Raw genomic sequence first — 7,965 nt, 5'->3', positions numbered from 1 at the left:
ACTGGAAAATGTGGGACAATTATTTTTGCATGAGTCATTTCAGTTGCCAGGGAAACAGTGTTGTCTGCTGTAGTAAGCTGGAGGTCAGTATTTAGGAGACCTACAGGTCTTAGACTCTACTAACTCCAAGATTTTATGCAAGTTTTGTCTTTTTTTTTTTTTGTTTTTTTTTTTTTTACCCCCACAGTAGTTGAATTCTGTAATGTGTGGTATAGTGGAAGAAGCATGTGTGCTAGGGAGACTTAAGAGCTTAGGTTTGGCTTTGCTGTAAGTTTACCACTTAATGTATGTGTGAGGTTAACTGCCTAACGTTCATTTGCCATGCTTGTATTATCTTACTCGTTGCTTCATAATTGATGGCTAATATTAGAGTGCTTATTTGCTGTTAGTCTATCTGAACACTATGTACGGTGCCATATTTAATCCTCTCAAAGAGTTTTATGGGATAGGTACTGTTTGGTGGAAACTAGGGAGATGGGTTAAATAATTTGTTCAAAGAGCAAGTAAGAGGAGGAACCTGAATGTGAATTGAGGTATTCTGATCTATAGCTCATCCTGATTCATTGAGCTGTTTTGAAAGAATGCTTGATGATGATGATGATGATGATGATGATAATAATAATAATAATGGGGTCTTTGGCTGGCTCAGTGGGTGGAGTGTGTTCCTCTTGATCTGGGGGCCATGAGTTCAAGCTCCTTGTGAGGTGTAGAGATTACTGTAAATGAATGAGTGAATAATAGGCACTATGTGCAATTATCTGTTAGGTACTAGAAAGCTACATTAATGTTATACAGGTTTATTTTCTTCCAGAGTTAGAGGCTTGACTCTTAATATTAGTGACTTAAATTTGAGGACTTGAAATTTTTCAAGTGGGGAAAATAGTAAAAGCAACTTAAAATCAAATGCTATATAAAATGTTTTATGTAGAAAACAGTAGGTAGATTATGCTCTTTCTAAATTCCAAGAAATGTTTTCAGGCTCCTTTCTGTGAATGTGTGTTATGAGTTACTGCCTTAACTGCCCACTCTGTAGTGGGAACTTTGTCTTATTTACCACTGAACTATAGTTCTTGTGGGTGGTGTTCAAGTTGATGAATGAATGAATTGCTTGATTGAAAATGATTGGAACTCATTGAACCTTCTGCTTGTCATTTGTGCCATCATTCTTCTCTTCTAGCATGGCTAATTGATTTGCCTGGAATGCTATGTAAAGTGAGACTCCAAGATAAAGGTTTCCTGTTCACTCTTGTAAGCAGAATGGAAAATGATTTAAATCACAAATTCCAGCAAAAATATTTTTGTGCATAGTACAAGTTAACCTTTTGATCAGTAATGTAAGTGTTCAGAGTAAAATGTGTGCATACATAATTTAGTGATTGCTTGTGTTTAGATCTAGTTGTCTTTGAAATAAATTTGAACAAGCTAAGCTGTACATTGAAAGCTCCCTAGTGTTCTGAATGCTGTTGCTGAACATTTAAAATGTTTTTCTTAAATTTTTAATATCCATACACAGGTTGAATTCATTTATGTTGCTTCTGACCTGTACTTAGTTTATTGGGAAGTCAGATTTATTTGAAATGTACTCCATAATTCTTTTATAGTTTTCATAACCTGGATGTCTTAGGTTGGCTGAAGGTTATGAATTCTGTAAGGTGCGTTTCTCAAGCTAGTCATATCACTTGGTACTCTTCCTATCTGGGTACAGTTTCACATTCTCTGGTGTATAATCCTTGTGGCTGATACCCTGTTGCTAATGAATGGGAGTAATTTCTTAAATCCCTTCCAGTTTGACCTAGATGTTAACTATAATTTTAAGTTAAAATTGGATCCTTTATAAAAGTGACAGTCCTTTTGCTCTTTTGGTGGTTGGGGGTGGGAGAGTGTCCAAAAAATTGCATTTAGCTTTAACTTGAATGAAGTGTTTCTGAGCTTGAAATTTTTGGAGCAGTTTTCAAGTAAAACATACATTTCAGATTAGCCTTGGAATTCTATGCAAAATATAACCCATGCATTTACCTTGTCTGATAGGGGTAGGGGAGAAAAGAAATACTTTATAAATATAAAATAACTGAAATGAGCAAGGCTGAATTCTTTTCTGCTTGTCTAGCATTATTTATCTGATATAAATAGGTGAGTAATTACATTCCATATTCTTGGAGTTTTATTTAAGCAACATCCCAGCAGCATTTAAAATAGCATATCAATTAAAAAAATTTTTTTTTAATTTTAGAGAGAGTGAGCCCAGGAGAAGGGCAATGGGAGAGAGACAGGATTTTTTTTTTTAAGTTTCTTTATTTTGAGAGACAGGCAGGGGAGGGACAGACAGAGAGGAGGACAGAGGATCTGAAGCAAGCTCTGTGCTGACAGCAGTGAGCCCGATGCTCATGAACTGTAGATCAAGACCATAGCTGAAGTTGGAGAGAGAGAGAGACAGACAGACAGACAGACATTGAGACAGAAAGAGGGGGAGAGATTTTAATTTATATTTACTGCTTTCTACTTGTCATTTTTTAATTTTGTTGAAAGTTAAATATTGAATGATTCAGGTGTACAAAAGCATGTAGAATATGTTTGTACAATTTATTTTTTTTTATGTTTTTTATTTTTGAGAGACAGAGACAGTGCGAGCAGGGGAGGGTCAGAAAGAGAGGGAGCTACAAAATTTGAAGCAGGTTCCAGGCTCTGAGTAGCTGTCAGCACAGAGCCTGACGCAGAGCTTGAACCCACAAACTGTGAGATCATGACCTGAGCCACCCAGGCGCCCCTGTTTGTACAATTTAAAGATGAAATATAAAAGAAATACCTTTGCACCAAATATATCTGTGTAATTTTCACTCCATTTAAAATTTTTTTGTTAAAAATTAAGCCCATAAAAAGAATATAAAATATATAACAAAGATTAAGGATATAGTGAACAGCCTTATATCTAATACCCAGTTCAAGAACATTATCCTAACTTTTTATTTCTTTTTGTGCTACTCTTCCCTGCCCCCCAGAAATAACCATTATGTTATATTTCCTTTTGTGTGTGTGTGCGCGTTTTTTAAAAAATATAATTTATTGTCATACTGGTTTCCATACAACACCAGTGCTCATCCCAACATGTGCCCTCCTCCATGTTTTTGTGCTTTTTTAAAAATGTGGTTTTACAACATCTATTTATAACCCTAAAATATTTATTTTCTGCTTTGTTTTTGCACTCTATATAAAAGAGATCCTTCTATATGAGTTCATTTGCAACTTCCTTTTTACCCTCAGCTTTATGGTGCTGATATTCTTCTACCATCTTGTATATAGCTCTAATTCATTCACTTTCACTGCTGCATGGAATTTCATTATATGAATATTTTTCCCTTTATTACCTATTGATGGGGATTTGGGTTGTTTCCACTTTCCTTTTGCTATTATAAAAAATGCTGCTGTGAACACCTTGTGTAGGTGTATTGGTATTCTTGCATGCTTAAATGTCTCCAGGATAGTGTTTTTAAAAATGTTTTTGTTACTAATAGTAAGAAATAAATTTTACATTATGGAACTCAGTACATTATCAGATGTGCCACATATAGAACAAGAAAGTTTGTTGGAAAAATCCCACATCTATGTGATGCTAGTCCATTTCATTAAAAATAAGAATGATAATTAAGACCCATTAAGTTAATTTTTGCTACTCACTAATGAGTTGAGATTTGCACTTTGAGCAAATTGTTTTGGACTTTCTGTTTAGCTAGGAGTGGAATTGCTGAATTGTAGGAGGGGTGTGTTTTCAGTTTTATTAGGTAGTGCCAAAATGTCTCCCAGGACACGTGTACGAGTTTCTTCCCCTCACTAACATGTACATGTGATGGCTCCACATTCTTGCCTATATGTGAAATTGGCAAATATTAACGTAGGATAGCCTAATGATACCTGGTAGGTTTTGCATTTCTGCTTACTGAGAAGAAACATTTTTTCAAATGTTTGCTGGCCATTTTTGTTTCCTTGTCTCTGGAACAGCTGTTTATTTTTCTGTTGGGTGGTTTTTCTTTTTGATAGTTCTTTGTATGATCTGAATTTTCTTTGCTGATTAGTATCACAAATGTCTTCTTCCACTTTGTGGCTTATCTTCTTTGTTACATAGTGTCTTTGTTAATAAAAGCTAAAATTTTTAATTTGGTTGATTTTATTAGTATTTTCATTTTATGATTTATACTTTGTGTCTTGTTTAGCCTTCTGTACCTCAGGGTTGTAAAGATATTCTTACTTATCCTCTTATAAAGTTTTATGTTGTGTTTCAAAATTCTTTGCCTGGAATTGATTTGTGTTTCTTCTCTTTTATGCTACTATTTTCTGTAAAATTTTACTGCTTAGCATTTCAGTTTATTTTTTTAAGAGCTAGAATGTGTGAATTTAGTAGATGCTTTAAAATGGCTTTGAATTACTAGTTTTATGCATTGTCCACACCTTGCTTTTAGAGTTGTAAGAATGTTGAAATATGGATAGAGTTTAAAGTATGGATAACTTTGAAGTCTCCACTCTCTCCATGTGACATTATAAGAGATTTGCAATGGTTAAACTGCATTTAACCATTGCAGTTGGTTAAGCATCCGACTTCAGCAGTGATGCCAGGGTTTGCATCTGGGTTTCTTAAGTTGTTGTGGATACTTGTTGTGAAGCAGTCTGGTTAATTATGTCCTTAAATAGCAGCTCATTGTGCTTGGTATTTCACAATTTCACCACAGTGCACTGTAAGTGAGGACAAGCGTCTATATATCCAACTAGTACTGACAGTGTATATACATATAATCTGAGGAATCTGATCTTCAATTTTGGAAAATTCTCAGCTCTTCAATATGGCTTCTGTTATTTCACATCTCTTTTGAAAGACCTACGTGCGGTCTTAGTATCTTAATTGCTCTTTTAAGTTTTTTTTTCTCTTTATTTTTCTGTGCCTTATACTACGTGAATTCAGTACTCTATAGCAGTTTACCAATCCTACTCTGTTCAGTCTGGACTTCATTTTGTCTGTTGAGTCTATTTGCCAGTATCTCTAGTTTTCATTTCTTATATTTGGAGTTTGCTTTTTCATATACACCTGTCTATTTCAGTTCTCTCTCTTTGTTTTATAACCTTTTTGCTACTTAAAAAAAAAGTCTTGGGGCGCCTGGGTGGCTCAGTTGGTTAAGCATCCGACTTCAGCTCAAATCATGATCTGGCAATCTGTGAGTTAGAGACCTGCGTCGGGCTCTGTGCTGACAGCTCAGAGCCTGGAGCTGCTTCAGGTTCTGTGTCTCCTCCTCTTTCAGTTCCTTCCCTACTCATGCTCTGCCTCTCTCTCTCAAAAATAAATAATAGAACATTAAAAAATTGTTAGAAAATATTAAAAAAACAAACAAAAATGAGTCTCTTTACCTCTCTGACATCTTTAACATGTTGAAATTTAAAAATCTTTATAAAGACTTTCATAAAACTAATACCATTTGGTGTTAATTTATGTTTTTCTATTGATTTTTTTTCCCCCCTCCCTCATCATTAAATTTCTTCCTGTGGTTTGGGGTTTTGGTTTGTCTGGCTTATTTTGGGTGGAGATTTAAAATAATATTTTTTTCCATCAGTGCTAACCCCTTGTTACCTCTCCTTCCACATTATTTATTTTCAGTGGTTTCTACCTGGCTCACTCTGCCTCTAGTCACAAAGTAGGTCTGTTCTGAAACAGTTTAAAACAAACAAAAAAGCAAAGTGGATAGAAGTGTTTATAATATGCAGTCCTGTACTGAGAAAGGAGGAGATGATTTTATATATGTATATGTGTGTGTGCTTATAAATATGTGTGTATATACATTTGTGTATATATGTATGCAAATATGTATCTATATGTGCACACAAATATGTGTGTGTGTGTGTGTGTGTGTATGTATGGCTCTTATTAAAAGTAGAAGAGAAGGGAGCCTAGGTGGCTCATTTGGTTAAGCATCCACTTCTTGATTTCAGCTCAGGTCATGATTTCCCGATTCGTAGGATCAAGCCCTGTGTTGGGCTCTGTGCTTGGCATTCTCTCTCTCTGCCCCTGCCCTGTGCTTATGTGCGCTCGCTCTCGCTCTTTCTCTCTCTCAAAATGAATAAACATTAAGAAATAGAAGAGAATGAAATCTAAAAAATGATGGTTACTTATGAGGGAGACACCTATAGTGTAGAAAAGCACAAGGGTATAATTTGTGCTTTGAATTAATTTTTCTCAAGACTTGACTTTGGAGCCATTAAAATATTTTACATAATTGTTAAATGAAAATTTAAGAATCCCTAAAAATAAGAAGTAAAATGAAACCACTAAATCTTACTTGTATTCACTTGGTGGACACCAGAGTGAACTGTGCCATGTGACTTTAAAACCTGGTAAGTTGGGTGTGTATCCTGATTGGAATATACCCTGGGAAGAGAGTGGAGGAAGGATGACAAAAAAGAATAAGTCTTGAATTACTATAATCCTAATTTTGCTGGTAATATTTCCATACTGTGTAGTGTGTGCAGTGTGGGCTAAATGAAATGAGTGATTACATTGGTGGTGTTGAAAACTGAGAGTTTTACCATTGTTGAAAACAAATGTAGTGTTAAGGTCAGTGAAATGACGTAAAAACCCCATGGTACTAAATTTTAGTGAAATGTTCTCTATGCCCTCATGCAATAATTTAGCTTATTAAAAATATATGCATCTTCTGACTCTTGATTAAGAAGACCTAGAAATAATGACCGACTTAGTAACAGAAAGCACTCCTGGTGCGTTATATTGTGGTCTTTAAATGCCTTTCACAATAAAAGTAAACTAGTTATCAGAATGGACATTTTCTCAGTCTACGCAGGAAATGTATGAGACAAATTTACAACTTAAGGATTAATTTCTGTTACAGTATGATACAGGGTTGGATACTTAAAACAGTACACATTTATTATACCATGGATTCTGTGGGTGGGAGTTTGTTTAACTGGGTCTTCTGCTTAACTGGGTTTATAGTGTTTCACAGAGTTGCTATTATGATACTGACCAGGGCTGGGGTCTTATCTGAGGTTTAGCTGGGGAAAGCTATACTTCCAGATGGGTTCATGTAACTATTGGTAGCATTCAGTACTTTTAAGGCTGCATAAGCAAAAGCCTCAGTTTCTTGCTGGTTATTGTCCAGGAGGCTGTTCTTAGCTCCTTGCCACATGGCCCTCTCCATAGGCAGCTTACTACATGGCAGCTTGCTTCTTCAAAGCCATTAAGGGAGAGGAAGCATGTCCTGGTAACATGGGTTATAGTCTTAGGTAACATAATCATGTATATATGTAATCAACTTATATCTGTCACCTTTGCCATACTTTATTGATAAGAAGCAAGTCACAGATCTCACTCACCGTTACTAAGAGAAGATTGCACAAGGGTGAGAGCACCCAAGTGGCAGAGACCATGAAGACCACTCTAGAGTCTAATTGTCACAGACTAGAACATACCTGAAGCAATAGAGCCAGAAAGTATGAGGGTAATGTTGAAACAACCTAGGAGCCATCCTGAATAGGATCCCATTGGCCAAAAAATGGAGAATTTGAACATCAATAAAGATAATAACTAATGGGGGCGCCTGGGTGGCTCAGTTGGTTAAGTGTCTGACTTTGGCTCAGGTCATGATCTCATGGTTTGTGGGTTCAAGCCTCGTGTCGGGCTCTGTGCTGACAGCTCAGAGCCTGGAGCCTGCTTCAGATTCTGTGTCTACCCCTCTCTCTGACCGTCCCCTGCTCACGCTGTCTCTGTCTCTCAAAAATAAGTTTAAAAAAAATTAAAAAAAAGATAATTAATGAATTGAAACAAATCAAATAGGTTTAATCTGTGAGTTCATACTAAAACATTTTTTTTAATTTTATTATTTTTTTCCATAATATTTTATTGTCAAATTGTTTTCCATACAACACCCAGTGCTCTTCCCCTCAAGTGCCCTCCACCATCACCACCACCTGTCT

The sequence above is a fragment of the Suricata suricatta genome, chromosome 9, assembly GCF_006229205.1.
Source record: "Suricata suricatta isolate VVHF042 chromosome 9, meerkat_22Aug2017_6uvM2_HiC, whole genome shotgun sequence".
Classification (NCBI taxonomy): Eukaryota; Metazoa; Chordata; class Mammalia; order Carnivora; family Herpestidae; genus Suricata; species Suricata suricatta.
This window is presented reverse-complemented; position numbering follows the sequence as displayed.